The 24,449-nt window shown below is 39.6% G+C and overlaps 1 long non-coding RNA gene across 1 annotated transcript; it reads right to left on the bottom strand.

Annotated features, from left to right (window-relative positions):
• Window positions 1–18,532, bottom strand: LOC121674454. The gene is made up of 3 exons (XR_006019622.1): window positions 18,216–18,532; window positions 9,647–9,687; window positions 1–11 (listed from the first exon to the last, which is right to left on the bottom strand). It is a non-coding gene; the product is annotated as an uncharacterized LOC121674454 (long non-coding RNA).
• Between the last annotated feature and the right edge of the window lie 5,917 nt (window positions 18,533–24,449).

Genomic DNA, 24,449 nt, shown 5'->3' with positions numbered 1-24,449 from the left:
TTGAAAGAAAGCTATTTTCCAAGACAAAATGGTCTGTCAATGTTTTCTTTAAGATAGTTTATTGCTACTGTCAGTGAAAGTGGAATACCTAGAACACCCACCGGCATGAAATAGGGCTGATACATTATTTGCTCCTAAGTGCAGTACTCGAGCATGCATTCTCACCCAGAACTGCTCTGGAGAATAGAAGGGAGTCTATCAGGAAAAAAAAAGAGCAAGTAAAATTGTTTGACTTGCTACAAACCTTTTGAGGTAGTAGACAATATGGCAGCCAGTATTTATTATTAGTGGACTAACAGCACATTAATGAACTTGGGCTGATCACTGACTGATGGGTTCCACCACTCCTGCCCAGTGCTACCTCCACAGTGACTGACAGCTACAGAGCAAATCTGAATCACTTTGCAAAATCTGTGATTGATGTCAGCCTCAAGCCTTGCTGCCTTTCAAAGCATAATCAAGCACACATGAAAAACTCCGGATACTAAATTTCTGAAGGAAGTAGTTTTTTAGGGTCCAGTAATGCTGTAAGTCTTTCAGTAGACACTCCAGTTAGCAGTGCCATTGGCAGTGCCCCTGACTTCAGGTACAAAACTCTATACCTCTGCAGCACACTGCAACAGAGTCTTAGGGTTGTCTTCCCACATAAAGTCTGAACTTTACACATAAGAAGCACCAAGATTTCTACTAGATGTGAGAACAGCCTGATACATTTTTTGTAACAGTTCTATAAAGAAGGGAATTCTCAAATATATGTCTAAGGCTTGAGTATCAGTTAACCTTTCGCACAGAAAGCTAAGGACAGGGGAGAGTTGTATAGTCTGTGTTTTACAAAAATTCATTTACACTGTGGTAGAATATTTTCTGAGCACAGGAAGACAATCCTTGCTCCAGAGTGTAAAGTCTAAAAAGACAAAGATAAATAGCAGTCACAGAAAAGAGAAACAATAAACAAATAATGGTAACCACCAGTAGCTCGTTAATTACAGTCTCTCTCCCCTCCCCTTCCTCTTTTTTTATTTGTTAATTCATTTAATGCACTACACTCACTGTCTTTAACAGCTACTACAAATTACAATGCACTGTATTTATGTCTTTCTTTCCCCAACATTCACCTCTGTCTCTCTGTACAATTCATCCATGAGATAGATTTCCAGGATGGGTAAGAGATTTAGCCTGATAGAACTACCTAACTCTTCAAAAGTAGCAGGCTCCTCCATCTATCATGTAAATTTCTGGCAGGTTTCAAAAACTTTGCTTAGCTCCCTCCTAATCTCATAAACTTGTGCATTGCTACCAGTCTGAATTGCAAAATCAACCTAACCACTGATACTACCCAACAAACTGATAAACTGCTCAGGGCTTTGACTCAGCTTTCAAAAAGGGATTCTCACAATGGTCAGAAGAATATTCTAAAACTTCTCATCTGTTGTCTGGGCAACAGAGCCAGGATAGGCCAACAACATGAAGCAGAGCTTTACTGAACCTACAAGAAAGTATCTGGGAGTAGAGGGAAAATAGGTAGGAATTTAGCCCTGAACAAGAGGTCCTAAGTAAGGATTCAAACCCCAGTGTGTGGTAGAAACTGGACCTGTGACCTTCCACATCCCACAGAAGAGCTCAAACCAAGCTATTCTCTTAGAGTAAAACAGTACCCCTAACTGCTCAATTATTTTGCATAAGTAATGACAGAAGAGTGACTTGAGGATACCATGAACCTGGTGACTGTCCTAATCACTGGGCTCTGGAATCAACCTTTCTCTTGTTTAATGAATATTTAATAACAACACTGCCTTTCCACATAGAGATGTCATGAGGAAAAATTACTTTATCTTGATAGGTGCTTAGATACCAGACAAAGGAAACCATCTAAAGTATAATCAACTATCCAACAGATCCAGGGTATCAAAGACCAGGAAAAAAAAGACATATTTTGATGGTAGTAGAGGTTAATAGGATTGTATTTTCATTTGGATAATGAAACAAGAAGGTCATGCCTTAAGTGAAAAGAGGACTGAGAGAAGAAAAAAAGGACTAAAATATTAAAATAGCGCAGAATGGAATTTTCAGTAAGTAATGTGACAAGGATGGAAACTCTGGTGAACAAACAAACCCCTTTTTTTATGTTTTCAAGCTCTAAACCATTAGATGAACTCTTCATTGCCAGCTTGTCCAGCTGACAAGTGCCTCGTTATACTTGTGAGAGAATGTAAGGATTTTAAGAGAATGTCTAACTCTTCAGCTCAGCTCAGCAGGCTGAAAGTTCAGAGGGTAGGAAACCATTTACCATGTGAATAAACTGCAAAATGCTTTTGAAAATTACATTTTTAATTACAGTTGACATTTCTGAGCCTCCTGCTGATGGTATCTCTCTAAAAGAAAAAAAAAACCAACATAACTTGAGACAGAAAACACCATAGGAGAGACTGTAAAACAGTTCACAAGTGACTACTGATAGTGGCATTGACTTCACATTGCTACTCACCAGTTTTGTCTAAACACCTCTCTCACATTAATCAACTTGATTTCATATAAAATCTCTGAAATAGCAAAACAGCAGTATTTCTGATTTCCTGAGAGAGGTCAGGAGCAAATTCTAAAGTCTAGCTTTGCAATTGCCTTACTGTACTATTCCACCACCTGTGATCCAAACCTCTGTCTTTCTGTGGTTCCTCCAGTGTCAGGGATACACTCCTCAGGGCTGGATGCCTTCAATGGAATAGGAAGCTTCCTTGCTTCCCTCTTGGAGATACAGTCATAGGGAAAAGGCTGGGTATGCAGAGGGAAGAGAATGAAGGGAAAATGAGAGAAGATCTTTGAAGCCCAGTCATTGGGGGCTGAGAGGACTGAAAGTCAGTCACTGCAGTCTGAGTCTAGACAATCTTGCCTGGCAAAGAGAGCCAGGCAAGGTACTAGGCAACCTGAAAAAAACAAAAATGAAGGTCCACTCACTATGTAATTCACCTTCTCTTGCCCTTGTTTTTCAGCTGCCAGACCAAGAGGTAGATTGCAGACAATCTGCCATGCCTGAACAACCTACAGAAGATCCTACTCTTGAACACTCAAAACTTTTTCATTATTTCTCTTCGGCAAAGGTAGAAAATGTTACTTCAGAAAATTTTAGCTGCTGCCTGACTTCCCTTACTCCACAAAGGAAAAGCCCCGAGCATTATGGAGTCTATGGGAGTTTAAATAAATTTTGTCTTCGTGTTTTCATTCCAAGGGTCTAGCATCCACTCAGCATAATCTGGGAAAGTGCAAGGACCACCTCTTGCACTGCTGTGACTATAAAATTTGCCCTATTGGCTATAAACATGCTAGTAAGCAAAACCCTGCCAGACAATACTCCCAGTTACTGACGCACAGTTGCCTGTGCTGTAAAACTGTTAGAGCAGTGCCTAGAACACATTTGGCCTATGTTAGCCCATACCTTCCTAAATGATGCCCAGTTGTAGTTTGTAAATCAAATGCAGGCGAGGACCTTTTTTACATGTATCTAGCTGATTCCAACACGCTTCCTTATGTGGAAGCAAAGCTTTCTGTTACAGTTGGACTCACTAGTCCAGAACTTCCCAGAATCATTAAATTCACTAGAGAAGACGTAGCAACGAAGGCTGCATATGCCACTGAATTCTTGCAGAGATGCCTCAAAACCAAAATATGTGTCAGGCACCCTGCTCTGGTCTGCTCAATTTAATGTAAGCTTTCTTTGCTTTTAACTATAAAAGTATCCTTCTAATACTTCTAATACCAACCATTAACAGAAGCCAGCATATTCACACCTGCAGCACTTGATTTCGATCTTCATCAAACTTGGTGCCAAAGAAAAAACTCTTTTGACATAGCTACAAGTCAGTAGGAGTGATTAAACAACATGAACATGAAGAGCATAGAGCCATATGAATTGGACCTGTTCCCAGATATCTGTACTAATATGATCGTAACCTCATCACCATCCATTTCCTCCAAATATAGATAATTAATTTGTTTTGAAGGAGTTATAACTGACTGGGAAATGAGAATATGATGTATCTGATCTGCTAAGAGCTCTGCCTAGTCCAGTCATATATGCCTCCATCAACGAGCAGCACCTGTTTAATAAGTGAGCAATTCCTACAGCCACAGGTCAGATAAACTGTGCCTCCACATTGAGTTCATACATGATCTTTGAGTCAGCAATTGGTATGAAACATGAATTTTAGAGCTTTTCCAGAAACCTAGTTATCCTTCATTACAACATTTCAAGGCGTTTACTGTAGCCTTGTAAATGACCAGTCTTGAAAGCTTGAGTGATAACAAATCCCTCTTATGCTAGACAGAGGAAAAGCTAAGACAGAAATTCAAATTTAAAATCAGCATATTTTAAATGATCTATGATTCAAAAACCTCTTGGTGCCTTTGGACTTTGCAGAAATATTTCCTTTCTTTCATAGGAATTGTGGCAATTTCCTGGCCAATTTAAGGTGCTTATTCAGGAAAGCATCACTATTCAAAAAGGATGTAAGCATATGCCTAACTCAAAGCATGCACTTGAGTCTCTTTGACTTAATGATAGGATCTAAGCACATATTTACATTTAAGCACATGTCTGAGTGCTTTCCTCCACAGAGACAGATTTAAGCTTGTGCTTCAGTGCTTTCACTGTCTAATTTTCCAAGACAAAGCTAAAGGTAGATGTAAAATAGTGTGTTAGAATGGAAGCCGCTTGCCAGGCTAAGTGCATATAGATAATCAGCCTCTGCAAAATTATATGCAAACATCATAAAGGTGCACAGCTCGTTAGTCGGGCACTGAGGGGCAGAGAGACAATGAGCCTCTGAACTGTGATCCCAGCTCAGAAATGACATAGCTGGGTCTTTTAGCTGACTGAAGAAGTGATGGGAGACGACTAATACTGAACTTTCATCCACCCTAACTGAATCTGAGGTTAAAGCAAGAGAAGAAATAAAAGAAGGCCCCTCTTTGGATTTGAGTCAAGCCCAGAACAAGATGGGCATTTTATGGGGACAAATAGGCTCAGGCTATCAGTGGCTGCTGTTGCTCTGATTTCTCTTGACAAAGGTGCAAGGTGGTGGCAGCACAACAAAAATGAGAGAGCAATGTCTGGAAAGATCTCAACATTACTGTTTCCTGTTTCATTGAGACTTTGAAATACTTCCAGTAATGTGGAGTATCATATTCCCATGGGAAGGTGCTTTGGCAAAAAAAGGAGAAACAGCTGTTAGAGGATCTGGTAATTTTGAGATTTTTTTCTTCTCCCATGCCCTCACACCCCCCATCCCCTCTGCCCAAATACACAGTAAAGTCAAAATACCTAAACTCTAAAGTTCTTCTCTGTTCATGAAATTGTAAGTGTGTTTTACCATTTTTTAGGATTTCTCCTTTACTCTTAACCACAATAAATGACTGAAGCTGTGATTGATTGTACTGAGGAATCAAGGTGACATAGATAATGTAGGCATCTTGTTGATGTGTCTCCAGAAGAATTGGGACTCAAAAATTTCTCCACTCTGACATGCAGACCTAGTCACGTATGTACTCCATTAACATACACTCCTATAACCTACTCATTCAGCCTATATGGAAACTAAGAAAAAAAAGCAGACAGACTCCCTGCATTGATGCAACTGGATTTTGTCAACTGAACCATGTGTAAAAGCAGCACATAAATTAATCCCAGGTAGCTAAAGCAAATAAGAAGGAAAACAGCTGAGATAGGTCTGAACAATCACTGCAGTTCAGCACAACTGCTGCTGGTATTTCTAAGGTGGGCTGCAAAGATGCCTTTCATTACACAGTCTGAAGGGAAGCAGTAGCAACATTTCTTGCTCCTCATAACTGGCCCTCATCACTCAGATTAAGTGAAATTATTGTAGCTCATATACATTGGCCATGCAAAAGACAACTACATCAGGACAGTATGGTCATCCTTGATGTACATTTTCTGAATCCAGGAGAAAAACACTGAGTTATTTGGAGTGAATTGACTTGTTATTGCTAATATTCTATCCTTTGTTAGCTCTTGTTTGTAACACTGTTTGTGATTTTTCAATATTTTCATAGTATTTATTTTATTAAAAAAATTGAAGGCTTTTTTTTCTACTGGAGATAAAGGTATAGAAAGACAGAGTTATGAAACCAATGTCTCTTTAAGACATTTCCATACCTAGCTCAGTTTTCTGAGTGAATCTTGTATGTATTCAAACTAGAAAGATGTCTCCCCAGAGAACACAGTACAATAATCTTAAGGCCCAACTCATTAAGCTAGGCTGGCTTGGAAAGAGTTTGGGGATAGTATAAGAAAAATATAGCACAGTTAAAAAAAAAAAAAAAGCATGCATACTTAGTAACTTCAACTGAACAATTAAATACATACTCATAATTTTTCTTATAACAATATTATATAGCATGTAGCATATTCTACCAGTGCTAGAAAACATTTGCTTCTGAAAATAGATATTTTTTCATGAATCATAGCTGAGCTGCAGGCCAAAATCAGTATTTTAGATTAAACAAAAAATCATGTCATAAATACAGAAAATGCCATGAAACCAAAGTATGTGCTAAAGCTAAATATATAAACCCCATTAAATATATATATTGAATTTTCTTTAAAAACTGTCATCTTTCATATCCATCAACAAATCAGACTGAGATGCAATATGTAGCAATAACTGGACAGTCTTGTCTTCAGTGAATCACTCAGCCATTTCATAGCTAGACAAAAATAAGAAGATTATTTTAAAAGATAAACAGATCATTAAAATGAGCTAGTGATGACTGTTCATCTTAAAACCACATTTTCCTACTTAATTTGGTGTTCTAAGTGTGTCTGGAATTAATTTGAATGAACAGAGTAGCATATGAAAGACAGCAATGCAATAATCCTGTGACTTCATTCACTAAAGGAGACTGCACTGAAGAGGGTTTCTCAATAACAAGTTATAGGAGAAACTCAAAAGTATAGACATGAAGTGATTTAAAATGAATTATTCACGAAATTGAATTACTGGACGTGACTGAGACCCATTTATTTTTATATCCACTGTACCCACATTATTATATATTACATTGTTAATGCTAAGCTGGTGAGAAAAAACAATGATAAGTAAATCAGATGTTAGACGAGACTCTTGGATAAACTAGGTAACAGGGAAACATCAGGAACAGGATCACACTTTTAACAGGATCTCTTTCCAAGGCTCAATGTCCTGCTCTGTGTAAACAATAGGCATCTTCCACTACCATGCACTGACAGCCCAGAATCATCCCTGATACCAGAGGCATCCAAGTTACAGAACCATGGTATCTGCAGAAGTAGTGTGCACACATATTTAGGTTTTTTTGGGTATGAACTACCAAGGGTAAGGGATAACCACATGTGCACAATGCTATGAATTAAAAAATAATTATTCCAATTCCACCATGCTATGTCTTCACCTCGTGATGTACAGTTACTCCCCATGCCTGTCACCTGAGGGTCTCTTGCCACATTTGGACTACCATGCTGTTTGCAGTCACTTCTGCCCACTGGGGTCTGGAGGGATCATCCCAGGAGAGTGGAAAGTACTCAGACAACTAACAGCAGTGAAAGTGAAAGGCTCCTCCACATAATTATTTCAGACGGAAACTTCAGCTACTTTCTCCTCTAAATAGGGAGACTAAGATGACTGACTGTCTTAGTTGATTATCTAAGTATCTCAAAACTAGTAAACATAAATCCAACCCTCTCCTTTTCACACATTACAAAGTTTTTATGATGATCCTATTCCATAGTCAGGTGGTGATTTAAAGTAAGACACAGCATTATATGCTGCCCTTGGGTGCTTGCCTCTCAGAGCAAGATGAAGAGCTTTCTTTCTTTGGTCTTTCCACTTACACTGCTTCCTTGATCCACAGCCACCTCAGTGTACCAGGTCTACGCTATGCAAGTGGGTGATGGTCATATTAGCTCTGAACTGGAAGAACTGGGGGTACAGTAGTGTGGCACTTTGCTGAAAGAAACACCTGCTGAAAGGAAGGCATATCACTCAGGACAGGCTGCTGCTGCACTGGGTGGCACCAGACATTGAGATCGGAACCATATTAGAATCACCACGACATGGGAACATACGGGATTCTATCAGCATTAGCTTTGAAACCTAGACCGCTCTCTAGCACACAGGTAACACGAGATCCTGCTCTCCTCACACACCCAGCTGACAGTCTGCTGCATGTGGGTGGGCAGGGACATGACTCAGGCATCCACCACATATAAATTTCCGGGCTTGCTTTCCAAGGCTGAAAGACAAGTGTCAGAAACTTCAGAAGTCACTAACTGGAGCAAAACATTTTGCATAGGTGAATTTCAAATTTTTCAACCAGACAACTGTGATCTTAGAGCCTAGTTTAATAGATCACTGCAAAACAACTCATGTAATTTTCATTTTTGACTGCTCCAGTACGTGAGTTTTGCATCAGCTTTTGGCACTGAAAGTGGGTTTGGATGACAAAGTAATGTCTGCAGTAAAACGTTTCCCTTCCAGTATGTCATTTTTTATGTGAATAAAACCTTTGCTATCAGATGCTGAAGTGTTCAGTGTTTAAGGTAGCATTGCTGTGAGCAAGAGTGAATGGAAGCATATGGAGATCAATTGAGTTATTCATAAGGTGCCACCACAACAAACTAAGCAGGCCACCTGCTGTTTTACTGCCTCAAGAGGCTTTTCTCTACAACTCATTCTAAAGTAATTTGGTGGCAAGGCTGTCACTGAAGTCAGATCATAAACTGGAAATTCAGCAAAAAGCTCACCAGGGTTGTGCAGGAAGGGATGTTTACTTACACACATTCCTCTGTGTCTTTTTTGCACACATGTTGCCTGCACAATTCAGCAACACTGCGTTGCTGCTTTAGAGAAAAACAGCATGCAAAAATAAAACAATTCAGCAATTAGGGCTCCTGCAGCAAATCTGCCACTTTGCAAATCCTGTACATTTTACAATAAATATTAGACAATAAAGCAGTACAGCTAACAGGGTACAGAACGTATCTAGCAAGGAAAGCAGTAGCAGGTTGTGTTGCATTACATAGGATGGGTTTCCTTTAGCATTTTCACCTAAGCTCCATGCTCCAAGTATTATCACCCTCTGCCTTCTGTGGGTTGACTTTATCCTGTGCTTGCTTTTGACCTGCTCAGTTGATGTAAGATATTTCCCATTACTTGGGTCTCTTTGTGGCTGGGCTAGGGACTCAGAGCAGAGAATCACAGAATAATTTAGGTTAGAAAATAACCTCTATCAAAAGCCAGCCATTAATTGTCTCAGCACTGCCAAGTCCACCACTAAACCATGTCCCTAAGTGGCAAATCTCTATGTTTTTTAAATACCTCTAGAGATGGTGATTCAACCATTTTCCCAAGCAATCTGTTCTAGCATTTGAGAACTGTGAATCTGACAGACTTTTGGGTTTCCTCAGTTCCTCTCTACAGCATGCTGGTTTCCTCTAAGCTCTCAAGCTCCATGTCTGAACAATTTTCATCCAGACTTCCAGATCCAACACCTCAAATGGACATATATAGACGGAAAATCCTGCTCTATCATGTGCATCAGTCTCTCAAAATGTAGCAGAGACTTACAGACAAACTTAGATCATGGTTTACCTTCAGACATGGTGTAGTGGTTTGGTCCAAAATACTCATTACTGTTTATCTGCTGTGAGATAAGAATTAGGAGAAATGCAAAACAGGCACCAAACTTGAAAGAATATAAAGAAGTTTATTAACAGACCTAAAAGAAGAAAAAAAAAAAAAAATACCACCTTCAGAACTCTCCTCCTCCCCCCACCTTCCTCCCTTCTCCCACTGACGATGTGAAAAGACAACCCTTAAGATGTTCAGTCTGTTTACCACTTCCATAATAACCTTGTTCAGTCCATTTAGAAAGAGAAGTCTCTTCTTGCTCATGCTATGAAAACATTATCACAACGAGACAGCCGCCCACTTCCAAATATCGTTCAGTCCATTTAGGAAGAGGAGTCTCTCTGCCTGCGTGTGAGTCCTTTCCCCCGACTTGCAGCTTTTCCCGCAACTGCCTTCGAGGGTCCACTCTTGAAGTTTTTTGGGGTACAATTTTAAGGTTGAGCCGTTCAGAAACAAAAACAGAGGCCCTTCTCCTTCCCTGGGAGCAAAGGGTCTTCATCATCTTCATCTTTAGGACTATCTCTGGGAGCATCTCTACGGACTGAGGTTTTCTCCTTTCCCGTTTGGAGCAAAAGTCCTCATCTGGTTCATCTCTCCCTGTCCAAACTTCTCATGAAATTACAGCTGCGTCAGCATCTGCCTATCTCAGCGCAGGTGCTTTTGCTCACGAATTGAACACTCCACCCCCCATATCTTCATGAAATTACGACAGGATACTCTGATATATCATAGCTTCACAACAGAATTTCAGCTTTAAGCATCTCCTCTCTCTCTTCCCTCAGGTTTTCAGCTCTTCACAGCACTAAAAGGGTTAATCTCACCTCGGCCTTGCAGCTTTGCAGCTGGAATGTTGAATTTTTCTTATCGCAGTGGAGAGGGGGGAGAGCCGAGCCGCTCCGGCTGCCCACGGCAAGGCAGTGGGGGGGGTTCCACGGCTGGAACAGGTCCATGGCTCCAGGATGGCCGTGGCCCGGCCCGGCCTGGCCCAAGCAGGGCCTGGCCGGGCCCACTGGGCCCTGCTCGGGCCCTGCAGCCACCTGTCCCAGCGCCGGAAACGAGAGAGAGCTTGGAGGGGGAGTTTGCCTATTCTTAAATGTGGATCACAGAGGTGATCACAACTTTAAGTGGCTTAGAGAATTGTCCATATTCAAACTGGCCAGCTGATAGGTTCTATCAGTTCCCAGAGGAAACTGTAAGCACCCCTTAGCAAGGACGTCCCTTCCGGGACTATGCTTGCTAACCTATGACACATGGTTCACTAAGATGCCAAGGTACTCACCAGTTTTAGGCTTTTGCTTGAGTGCATTGCTTAATGAAGCCCCTGGTCCTTCATTGTGAACTTAAGACCTGAGCATAAAAGACATGTTAGCAGCTCTAGGGTGACCTGCCCTATTTTTAACAGCTCTGATGAAGTCAGCCCCTTCTCTGCTTCCTCAGCTACTCTTTAATCCTGTCACCCTTATGACACGTGCTCCACATACCACGCACATCTCCCACCTCCTGAATGCTTCCTTGCCTTTCATTTCCCACCTCTTCCTCCAAGAACCTACTCCTCATTCTTATTTATTCTTCCCAGCTTCTTTGCTGCTTAGGAACTTGTGAAAGAGGGGAAAAAAATGAAGTGGATTAAGTGTATGTGAGAGCAGTTTTCTCTGCTTTCAAGCCGTGCCAATGATGCAGTCCTGTCCCATTCTGCATGGACAGCCTAGAGAGAAACAGGCTTTTGGAGGGGGGGAAATTAGCTGCTAAGTTCTATCAAATCTGCAGGAAGCACACAAACTGCAGGCTTCAAAAGAGTTCAAACAGAGCAATAGTGTGACTGAACTCCTAACTAGTGTACTGTAAGGGTATTTTTCATCTTAATTGTTATCAACCTATAGGATAACACTGCTGTGTTCACAGCTGTACTGTACAGGCTGCCCCAGTCATCCAAAGCCAACCCTCAAACCCTCCCTTAATTATTCTGGAGTGGGTTGTGTTTTTCAGGGTGGTTATCACTGTCCAAGGAAATGTTTTATTTTCTGCTGTGTGTTGTATTTTTCAGATCTTTAGCCGGACTATTACAGTCTCATGCTGGGCTGTCAAAACAACTCAATCTATGCTGACTAGCTAGAGAGAAACATATAGTTTCCCTCCAGTGCCTCCAGAGTAACAGTTCAAATAGGGAAGCATCAGGGACTGTGATCTGAATATCAGAGGATCGCCAGGATTAGAAGCTTTAAAAAAGACTTCTATGAGTAATAAATTATTCATAGCTTCTATCTTAGATAATTAAAATTGCCTGCTTTCAGCAGATATGCCATTTACTACAAGCTCCCCCCTTCTCATAGATCTGATTGACACTATCTCTTTCAGATAGCTGTATCCACTCTGTGTTTATACATTTGACAGGTGCAGTATGCGTACCCTGTGCTGTATTATTCACTTGTGCGTGTCTGTGCATGCATGCACACAAAAAGTCTTACAAGAGAAGTCTGCTATTGTGCTAGGAGGCTGATGGCAAGTATGCTAAAATACAACAGGTTAGGCTTAACCTAATATGCCATAGAAACAGCGTATCATGTAGATAAAGGCCCATAGCAGCCAGGGTGCAAGGAGTCAATAGCAATTGCTATGATGGGGAGAAAGGCAAGTAAAATCATCTGTTCTATGAAGAAGCTGACACCAAGCCTGTTACAATATTGACAGTAATATGAAGCTGGATTTCTTCATCGAGGTGATGTCAACTTGCAGTGAGATTTGGCTTGATGTTCCCTGAAGTCTGTTGAAGTATACGTACAGTGGTTTTGCTTTTTTTCCCCCATTCTCTTTGCAAACCACACACAGAAGACACATTCTTTGGAAATGACTGCGTGCCAAGGGTGACAATACTGTATACATTGCTTCTCAGCAATTTAAGGCATCATTTACTAGCCCATGAAAATGGAGAGAGAGAATATATTTCTCCAAATCATGGTGCTGAACTTTTTACTTGAAGAAAATTTTAAAAATTAGGAAGACTTTTCAATTCCTAAGAGAAGTACAGCAATTTCAGTTTGGAAGACTGAAACTTTCCTACAGTTAAGAAACAGTAAAATATTTTAATAAAATTCCATACTATGCAACCTTCCAAACTCATACTGTTTCCATTCTTAAGCATCTATAAAAAGAGAGGCTCTACAATAAAATTAAATCCCTGCATGTAACCTAGTGAAAGTATTGGTTAAAATGTGTAGGTTATTAGGTGTCTGCAGACAGAAAGAAATAATAATTAAATTAAATTAAATTATATGCTCACACAGATTGAAATTATTGTTTACACCATATATGCTGTTTTTTCTGAGTATCTCAAGCAGCTTGTGAAGGGGGGGTTGTTTTTAATTTATTGTATTAGTTTTAATTGAAGTAAAGCTCTTCCATTTGTGACTCATTAGTTTATCCTGGCTTTTCATACAATACAATATGGTGATGAGATAGCTGTAAAAAATAGTAATTTATTCCCTTTTGTTGACATCTTCAACCAGTTCAAGCAGGGTGACAAAGGAACAACTCAAGAAAAGGCAAAATAGAGCATTTTTTTTCAAAACTGGGATGCATTCAGTGTCTATAAACTTTATCTTCCCTAATTCTGGGCCCTTTTTTTTTTTTTTTTTTTTTTTTTCACAAAGAGGAAGTAGCCATTAATCCTAAGGTTATGAGGTTATGAGTAGCTTCTACTTCTTATTCCTATTTTTTTTCACTTCACTTCACTTCACTTCACTTCTTGTAAGCAAATGGAAAAAAGCTTATTAATTAAGAAGAGCAAGGACCATTGAAAACTATCTTCCAACATAATAGAAAAAGACTCCCAAACTAGATAAAGAAATATTATTGTCTTGACAAAAATAAGTTACATCAACAAACTAGTAGAGGGAAGCAGGGAGGTTGGATTTAACTTAAGTAGCTACAGGTACAATATATCAAATAGATGAAAGTCTACAGCAGCCAGGGAACAGGAAATACATAATAAAATGCTCTGATAGTGAGAAGACAAGTTATTTTCTTTGTACTTGAATACAGGACTGGAGAACTGACTCTATTTGACTATTAGACTGGGTATAGACTACCTGCTTAATGTCAAGGCTATGTGTTATCCATTATAAACAGAAATCATCTTTCCATAATAGAATAAAAACAAAAGTCCTCATGCAAGTACAATAATACATCTGAAATTCATAGTCATTGTGTGAGCTTTAACATTGTTAAGTGGGTCCTCTAAGTTCTTTAATGTAGGAAATCAAAAAAAGTGGGAAGAGCAGCCTTTGGAAAAAATGAAAGACTACACCAAAAGGAACCTAGAATATGCCACAAGATGACCACTACTGTTCTGCTAATCTGAACTGTTTGTATGACAACAGTGAGTTTCAGAAATATTACATGATCTAATTCGTAGTTCTGTAAGTTAAGGTCATGTTTGGTCTCGGTTCCCAGAGGTGCTTATAGACAATTTGCAATGGATTCAAATTATGAGCCAGATCATTAAGTTATCAGACTGACCCTTTCTTGCTGTTAATACAGAACTCATCTTGGAGATTTTCTGCATGGCTGTATGGATAACCTGAATTTATGTAGACCTCAGCAGTTCAAATTTGGAATGTAATGCAAGCAATTCAACAAGCAGTGTCTGAAGCTTATTGGCACAGGAAAGTGTTCACCTTTCATTGTATTACTTTGAAACTCTTCACCACATAACACACTGTATATGTGTTACCTGCAAATTAAAGTCCATTATTTGCATGTTGAGAAACTGAGGGACAACTAACATTTCACAGGTCTTAAAATAAAAACAATTTACCTGGATATATTCAGCCTGTCCCAACACCATTTTCTGCTCTGAGCAAGGAAAATTACATAAAATGGGCTGAAATACACTTAATGCAGTCTTTTACCCCACCATCCTACCCCAAGGCAAAATCAGTTAACTATTTCTTTACCACCAAACATTTGCCTAATCTGCTCTTAAAGACGATCAGTGAAGATTTGTCCCTCTATCCAGAATTTTTTTCCCATGCTTAACTATCCTGACCATTTGCAAGCTTTGACTGATACATAGTTTTAGTCTCCCTTGCTGAAAACAAATGTCTTATTTCTGAAACGTTGGGCACAGAGAACAGTTTATTCCCTTTCTGTTTATACCAACCTTTTTTCATGTCTGCTGTCATATTAGCATGTGCTTTCCATCCCAGTCCTTCCTTGTTTTGACTGAACTACTCCCACAGATTCTGACGTTGATCACACGACATGCCCTTCAGTTTCTGGAGTCTCTCACATTGGACCATCTCTTTTTGCCAGTACAGTATCTAAAATTGGACACCATATGTTGGTCTGAGATCCCTTCTCTGATGTGGCAATATTCTAAAATAGGTGACTATGTAACCTATTTAAGTCCTCTGTGTCCCCTCTACCTCCCCACAATTTATCTTTCCACTCCTTAACAGTAGAGAATGGGTATAAAGTTGTGCAATGACATAATATGATGTTCCATCAGTGTAGCACATATGCAACAGGAAATGTTAAAAGCAGGTCTTCTAAAAAAGGTTGAAGGGAGAACAGGCCAGGTTAAGGGATAGAACATAACCCCTTGTCACAAGACCAGACAGAGGTAAAATGAGACAATGCAGAAGAATCACAGCAAGAGTGCTTTTCCAGGTGCCCCAGTTGTGTGCGCACTGATGGACTCACTCTCCTCAAAGAGCCTTTTGATGTAGTTGGGTGTGTTTTCTCCAGAGGGCCGGTAACTTTGGCGCAACCAGAGGGATCAGACATGCAGACAAAAATGGCAAATACTCAGAGCAAACCATGGACAATGGAAGGCACACAGGAGTCTCTCTGACTGGGAAGGAGAGGAACAGTGGGGAGCCTGCCATTCAGCAAATAAAAAGGGTCATTTCCCAGAAATCAAAGAAGGCAACAGCCAGAAAGACTGAGAGTTCTTTTAAACCAGAAAAATCTAGAAGGTACTTTCCAAAATCCCTGGACAGCTCTAGTTTAGTGCTGGCACTAAGGAAAGGCTACCGCTCTCCCCAAGGCAAGGCTCTAACCCTGTAGCAATCCCTTTTCAACAGCCAAAAAGTTCTGCAGACCTCACACCCCCCATAGGTGTGTAAATGCCACTGAAAAATGGCTACATCAGAGGCTCAGTTAAAAACAGGATGAAACGAGCTTTCCTACAGTGCCATAAAGATTTAGCAAAGATAAGAGCTAGTAGGAGTTGATACTAGGAACCAGCTTCTAGCCTGCTTGATTCCTCATGCCATTATGACTGAGTTCAATGGAGCCAGGCATAGCTCAGTTCAGAGGAGAATTTGGTCCTCAATGTCTCTCTCAAATTTTTTGTTCCAGCCTTCAGGACTCCTATCTGGCTGTGTCTGCAGAGCCAAAAGAGAAAATCTATCCCGACAGAAAAGAAGAAACCAAATTAAATAGAATCCAATACAAAAATAAGAAAAAAACCCAAGTATTACATATTTTAGATAACCCTTTTGTTAGACTTGATAAAAACCAGAGGGAAAAATCACTGTAATTTCTACTTGTTGATGAAGACTGTTGGGCCGGTCTCTGGATCTGCGGGCAGCACACTCTCTTCTTTGCAAACCATTGGCCTTTCTTTGTCCCCACCTTGTAAAAAAGTTAATGAAGAAGAGCCAGTTCTGGTGAAATTTGTGGAAAACAAGCAAATACCTTCCAGAGACCTTGTCTATGAAGCACCAAACTTTAATATTACTGCAACATGGGAAGTTTAATATTACTGCAACATCGTGGCTCAAAAAACCCCTCCATCCACGTTGTCTCACTCATCCATTGAAACCTGTAGCCTGAGAACTTGCTTAGACTGGAGTGAGCTGGGCGGTTCAAAAGAAGATCCATTTGTAAGGACATTTTCACAAGGTATTGAATGGAATAAATAATAGGCAAGGCGCCTACTTTCTGTTGCAGGAATATTAAAAACAACTGTTTTCCTCTGGCATCCTACTAATCAGTGTTATCATGAGAATTCACAGATTAGAACCTGGGTTTTGAAAACATTGTGAGCACCTGCAGCTTATACCCTCAGCCAGAGTAAATCCTGGGTGCTCATCAACTCTCTAACTGGAGTTGAGTTGTTGAGCTATCCCACATGTCTCTCAAGAACAACACATTAGCCTGAGGGTCAGAAAGAAAAAATGCTCTTGGACACAACAAGGTTAATTTTATTTGCAGAAAGCCCAAACCAGACCATATGAAAAAATATTCATAAAAAGCAACTCTGATAGCTGCAAGTCTCAGGCACAATTTCTGGCAAGGAGAAAATCCTGACCAGAATGACTGCTTGTGCAAAACTGTAAGCAGAATATCACAAGCTGAGTTGAAGCTCTTTTAAAACTGTGGCAACCTGTTTTATTCATCTCTCTTTCTCAGATGGAGAATAGGTTTCTAATTACGTACTGGACTGCACAGCATCCCAGTGAGTAGTAAACTCAGTTTTCTGACAGCTGTTATTGTACTTTTATGAGACCTTGATCCTTTAGAAGATACTGTGCTGTCTCAGACAGTTATATTAAAACCTTTTTCTCTGAGAACAAAATCTGAAAAAGAGGAATGAGTTGGGCATTTGGGTTCTTCTCTTCTAACAGGTTCCTGAAAGCACTGGGTCTTTCAGATAAACAACCCCAACGGCTATCTTTTCTCCAAAAGGCGTATGGTCTCATAGAATAAGGATTTACTCTGTCCTTTCTTGATGGGGGTCATTTTTGCAGAGTGCTTTTGTGTTACATTTAGGGGTAGATTGCAAAGCAAACAGGAGCAATTATCCTATCAGCTTGGAGGCAAAAACAGATGAGGACACAACACAGGGAGTGGGGATAATGATCATGAGGATTTTGGCAAGTGTAACCACACAAATGCTTGTTGAAAAATTGGGCAACATTACATATCCTAAGAATATTTTTCTAGTGGAGAGAGAGAAGAAAATAGGTAACAGTTGTACCCAAACTTGGGACAGACAGAACTATTTGCAAGGAATCTACCCATGAAGAAAAATGAGGCACATAGGAGGAAGAATGCATATTTGGGGGATCAAGATAAAAAGATTTTTCAAAAACGGAAGAAAGTTGTTACTCTTCACCTCTTTAAATTGCTATTCTTTTTCTTGTAGGACCATGTAACACTACCACAACTCCGCTGTAACTTGAAAGTAACTCAAATAAGAATGAAAACTCTCAAAGCAGTATCTGACCTTAAATGAGTTCACAAAAGCCCAAGTAATTTTCATCTTAGGCAACTGAATACATCCATGAATACCGTCTCAGGTATTCATAAATACAGGTTTTGAAACCTATCACTACATAAAAAATACTCCAATGTCAAAAGCCAATAAACAGTCCTATAATCTTGTTTGGTTAGATTAAAAGGTTAAACAATGAAAGTTAGGCACACTCTGTATGCATTTAACTTAATTCATTGTAGCGGGTTCGGTTTGTAACCAGGCAGAAACACCAATTTAGTGTAGCGGTTTGGTCCAAAATATGCACTACTGTTTACCTTCTGTGAGATAAGAATTAGGAGAAATGCAAAGCAGGCACCAAACTTGAAATAATATAAAGAAGTTTATTAACAGACCTAAAAGAAGAAAAAAAAATCATACCAACACCTTCAGAACTCTTCTTCTCCCCCCCCACCTTTCTCCCTTCTCCCGCTGACAGTGTAAAAAGGACAACCCTTAAGATGTTCAGTCTGTTTACCACTTCCATAATAACCTTGCTCAGTCCATTTAGGAAGAGGAGTCTCTCTTGCCCATGTTATGAAAACATTATCACAATGAGACAGCCACCCGGGTTGGTTCTCTGCTCACATGTGAGTCCCTTCCCACGACTTGCAGCTTTTCCCACAACTGCTTTCGAGGGTCCACTCTTGAAGGTTTTTGGGGTACAATTTTAAGGTTGAGCCATTCAGAAACAAAAGTTCTCTTCACCCATCTCTGGGAGCATTTCATCTCTAAGAACAGAGGCACTCCACCTTCCCTGGGAGCAAAGGGTCTTCCTCATCTTCATCTCTAGGACTATCTCTGGGAGCATCTCTAGGAACTGAGGTTTTCTCCTTTCCCATTTGGAGCAAAAGTCCTCATCGCTTCCATCTCTCCCTGTTCAAACTTCTCATGAAATTACAGCTGCGTCAGCATCTGCCTATCTCAGCGCAGGTGCTTTTGCTTTCAAGTACAAGTTGAACGCTCCACCCCCCATGCTTTCATGAAATTACAACGGGTACTCTGATATATCATAGCTTCACAACAGAATTTCAGCTTGAAGCATCTCCTCTTTCTCTTTCCTCTAGTTTTCAGCTCTTCACAGCACTAAAAGGGTTAATCTCACCGCGGCCTTGCAGCTGGAATGTCGCTTATCGCTGTTGGTCACATGATCTTTTGCTGGACAGCGGTGCAGCTTCAGCTGAATCTTGGCCGCACTGGAGAGGGGGAGCTGGGCCACTCCAGCTGCCCAGAGCAGGGCTGGGGGGGGGGGGGTGGTTCCCGTGGGTGGAACAGGGCCCATCAGCTCCAGGATGGCCGTGGCCCGGCCCAGCCTGGCCTGAGCAGAGCCTGGGCCGGGCCCACTGGCCCCCACACGGGGCCCACAGCCACCTGTCCCAGCACCTGAAACGAGAGAGGGCTTTGTCTATTCTTAAGTGTGGATCACAGAGGCGGTCACAATTTTAAGTGGATTAAAGAATTGTCCATATTCAAACTGGCCAGCTGATAGGTTCTGTCAGATCACAGAGGAAGCTGTAAGCACCCCTTTGCAAGAACATCACTTCCGAGACTATGCTTGCTAACCCATGACATTCATTTATTAGTGAGTGAACTGTACTTCTTAATTTGAGTTTTACACACTGTAAACCATGTACTTGATAGAGAATTTTTTCTCAGAGTCATACAAAACTTTGTGTCAGAAAATTCAGTTAAAATGATTCTTTGGGATTTAATGCCATTTATCCTTCAACCTCATCCTTTATAAAACCAAGACCACTGCTTAGTTATTAATAATATCAAGCTAATGATAATAGCTTTTAACTCATAACCAGCACATAAGCTAAGCAGTTACAGGGCTGTTAATTTTTTTTTTTTCTTTTGGTCAAAGTTCATCTCCATCTCCTAGCTTTCTGGAGTTACGTTGGCTTATGAAAACTCGGGGGATTATTCAGAAAGTTTCTCTCATCATTAGCAATAACAAGTTAGTAATTAAAGTCAAAACACACCTTTTAATATTCAGGGAACAGGAAGAGTATAAAAATAACAAAACTAAAAGGAGAAAAAATTACCATTGAAAATACACTTGGGCGTAGAATAGCAGAATAAAAGCCAATGAAACACTGCCATCACAACATGGCACAAAAGCAGAAAATGCAAGGCATATAAAATCTCTTTAACCTAAATCTGAAACAAGGTCTGTCTTTCAATGGAGCTCCAGTTTAACAAATGGCATAAAATTAGCCCATGATTGTACAGTATGTTGACCAGGAATTCTGCTGCTTTCTTACTTGATGGACAGCAACTATGAAAATAACATGTACCTGATAATGCATGAAAAGTTGCTGGAGTGTAGCGCTCTAAACATTTGAATTAATAAATCTGATGACAAGACAAGTGTTTCCAATTATCAGGATCTCCGTGAGTCAAATACAGAGATTCAGTACCAAGATACACATTGTCACTTTTCTTAATCATATTTCAACTCTGCTCCCTAAAGTCAAATCCTGACATGTACTTGACATGGTATAAAGCAAGGAGTAGAATATGCCCTTGAAGCTGGTACAATGGCTGCCTTGCTGGCCAGGCACCTGAAGGTCCTTTCCAGCTCTTTAGAATGGGGCGTCACTAAAGTTCTTAAAAGCTCAGGGCTGTAGCCTTCTACACACACTACTGAGAACTGCCAATGTCACACCAGACTGGAGCGCCACAGAAAGCCCATTAAAAAAATTTGTGGAAGCACTTTTTGGGGTCAGCTACAGACTTTGTGTGCTATCTTGGACAATATGGATATTCAATGTGGGGAAATTGGGACCCCAGTTTTGGAGGCCAAAGGAGCCCCAAGAGCCTCTAGCCAGAGAAGCTGTGTCCTAATTTCAGGCCATTTGAATCCTAGTGAAACACCTGCAATAGCACCAAGGAGGTAGAGTGAATACATTCTTTAATGTCACTTTGCTTCCATCTCTCACCTCTAGAATGGGCATTGGTGTGTTTTTCTACCTTACCAAGATTGGTGAAAATTGAAGCACTTTACATGGAAATGAAATCAGATATTTCTTTTCTGGGGAGAAGATAAGGACCTTGGATGGTTAGTATTTTTAAATAAAAGTGTATCATTTGAAAACTTAATTACTTTGGTAGTGAAAAATGCTTATTATAAAATTCTAATTAAAAGAAAACAATTTTCATTATCTTTCATAACTGTAACACACATTTATGAGAAAGTCAGCAGTAGCAATGGGTTCTGCACTTTTAAGAAATTAAATTTCCTACTTGTCTGATTTTGTTAGACTAATCAATTATACCAGGAATTTAATAAAGTGGACAGTTAAAGGAATTTAATCTATTCTCTCTAGAACAAACAAGATTAACAAGATAAGGTTCCGATTTGAGAAAAATATTTAAGAGATAAGCTAAATTAGAAAGTGAAAAAAGCTTTTGTGATCCCCAAGCAGTCACATAAATGAAGGAAATAATTTTAAGAAAAAACAAAAAATACAAAAAAACACAAACAAACAAAAAAAACCCCAAAGGTTAACAGGCAATATAGGAGTAATTTCTTTCCTCATAAAATAATTAACCTTTGGAAAAGGCTTCCTGTCAACACAGAGGCTTTTACTGTGCCATTTACGGAACTAGGCACATTCCTGAAAAATGAACAATAGGGAACTTATATAAGCCTTTGAAAATAAAGCATCTTAGTCATTTCCTGTGAAAGCGGTTCTTTGCAGTGTAGAAACCAAACAATTCTCTCCATCTCTTGACAGGGAAAACAAACTCAACAGGTATTTTATAAGTAGGGGAAAAGATGAAGCAATCTATTTCAAGTCTCTTCTTTATGCATCCTTTCGTGGTTGGTTTAATTCCAGGACTACAAATTTTCACTAGATGGATTTGCTCGCTAACTGTATGCAGGTATGAACACCAAAGTTAAATGGATGAAATATTTCTACATCACTGGCTCCCTTCATATGAGTTGCCCTGTCAAAGGATTATTTTGTAAGGAATATTTGCATATTTTTGTTATCGTAATTCTCATTTTTAATGAAATAATGAGAGAAACTCCTACTTTCAAAGCACATTACAAAGATCAATACCTCATTCTTACTGAAAATAAATAGGATTTAGGTGCCTAACTCCCTTGGACTCCTCTGACACTTCTGAAAGCAATCTCCTGTGGTAAATAATCACCAGGGTACAAAAAAAAAAGAGAAAAATTTTTTAAAAGAAGATAAAGTAAGCTTTTAATAAATCTATATATATGGGAAAATGTTTTAAATTCCATAAAGGACATTTATGTGAAGAAAAAATCATGCAGAGAAGCCATATTGAAATAGCAGTAAAATACCACTCTTTGGTAAAGCATTTCATTTCTGGACAGATGGAAGAGCTGAAAACATTCACCATCCATCTATATGTGCATCCACTTGCTCTTTATAACTTAATTCTATGCTGTGTATAGGTTACAGTGATTTCTCCAGGGTGAAATTGTCCTTCCCCAGCTCACCATATTCTGATAATGACTGGAATGAGTTTGATATATTGAAACACTCTTGCCTTGATTGTGTTTTTCACTCATTACTAAAGCTGAGAATATTGAAGTTGCAAATAGTGCACAATATCTTATTAGAAAAATAAGTGGTTCCAGGTCGAAAACAAAAGACTGGCACACGACACTATTATAAACCAATAGAGTACCCTATGCTGAAATAATCATTCTACAGACCTGGTGCAGAAAAAAAAAGAAATGCATTACATTCACATTTTATAATTATACTTGGAAGATGCCCCAGGACACAACGACCAAGTGGTGAACTATTCATCTTACTTATAAAAGCCACTGTGTTAAAATGGAAGCTCTGATACTCAGGCTGATAAAATGACAAAACGTGAACACCAAGATTTGAACAAAATGGCTGTAACCCAGCACGGAAGAACCCATTTCCTATGAAACAGTGGAAAGATTCATGATGCATCTCTCCACATCAACTTCACCCCTGCAGCTCTGCTTCCACAGAAAGTACAAGAAAAGCACTTCTGGCTAGGGCTTTCACATGGCTTTACGCAAACAACAGTTTGGGGTATATTGACAGTTTTCCCCTTTTAAAGGTATTCTCTTTGCTGTAAAGATGAGACTTCTGCAAAACCCAGGGCAGTAGCTGGCTATAGAGTATTCCTCAACACTGAGTGCACAGTGAGGATTGTAAAAATCAGGTGTGCTGATGTCTGTGAAGTTCTGTCACTTAACTGAGGATCTTTAAATAAACACAGTATACAAAAAGAAATACTAATTTCTCATATGTCTGTATTTTGAAGCATGAGGGGCTGGGAAAGATGTATTAAGGAACAGCAAGAGTCCCCTTAATTAAGGCTATGACATGGATTTCCATTATAAGATAAAATTTGGCCCCTATCCCTGGTTCTAAATTCCAGATTCACAAATCATTTTGGCCTCAAGATTTGTAGCCTAGGTCACAAGCTGAGGTAGGATTTTTCCACCAAATGTGCAGTAAATCAAAGAGTTCATGAATTATGAACCTATGAAATAGAGATGTTCACTATAGTTCAAAAAGTCTCAACTTTTTTTTGTCACTTCATAGCCAAAAGAAGTAAATAATAATAACTGCAAACTGGAAAAGAAGATAGATAAGATTTCATTTATCCGACTTTTGTGGTTGAGGTCTGTGGCACAGCACAAAAATTGCTTGATAGCCATCACATCAGACACATTATTAACATTTATATAGAAATGCTGGTATAAGTTATTCATCCCATGGAAGAGACATGTAGCAGATATTTGTTCCTTGAATCTGGTTTCATTCAGGTAAGCATAAGTACTCATCAATTTTATGTGTCCACAGAAAGCAGCCACATGAACACACACATACACCGCCATCCCAGGGCCTTCCTGCAACTGGAAAACTGTGCTTCTATTGGAATGAATGGAGGTGGAAGAAAGGCAAGTATTTAACTACCATCCTAAGCTCTAAATGTCAAAAGGTGAGTTAATACTCATGTCTTCAACCCCCCACAGGTGAATGAATCTATTAACATATTTCCTTTAATGATTAACATATTAGAAATATATTGTATGAAGTATAAATATAGCAGTGGGGGCATTTTTTTTCTTTATTTATAATCTATTAGAGCATAATCTTGCAAATTTTTCCCATTAGTTGTTGTGAAGTAATGATCAGGCAAAAGCATTTGCAGGGGTCTGCCTTTACAGCATATTTGCAGCATGATTTCAGTTAAGGCAGCCGGTATTTTTGAGAGGATTAAATTTACTTATTTTTAGGATATAACAATAGCATGATGACAATAATAAGAGTAATCAGGACTGGCATAGAAATGTGCCTTATACAACACCAGGTTTGTTTATGCCACCCTCCAGTGATACAGCCAGGGCTGTATTACCCAGGGCTGAACACACAGAACAACAGCCAGAACTCCTTATTTTACAAATCATCCACTTTTATTCTACTAAATGCTCTACCTCCAGTTGTTGGCAGGAGAGAGACAGCTGGTTAAAAAGC

The sequence above is a fragment of the Corvus kubaryi genome, unplaced genomic scaffold (genome assembly GCF_017639235.1).
Source record: "Corvus kubaryi isolate FWS band 111438036 unplaced genomic scaffold, C.kubaryi_AGA036_p1.0 68, whole genome shotgun sequence".
Taxonomy (NCBI): Eukaryota; Metazoa; Chordata; class Aves; order Passeriformes; family Corvidae; genus Corvus; species Corvus kubaryi.
Note: the sequence above shows the minus strand (reverse complement) of the source record. Positions and strands in the feature narration are given on the sequence as shown.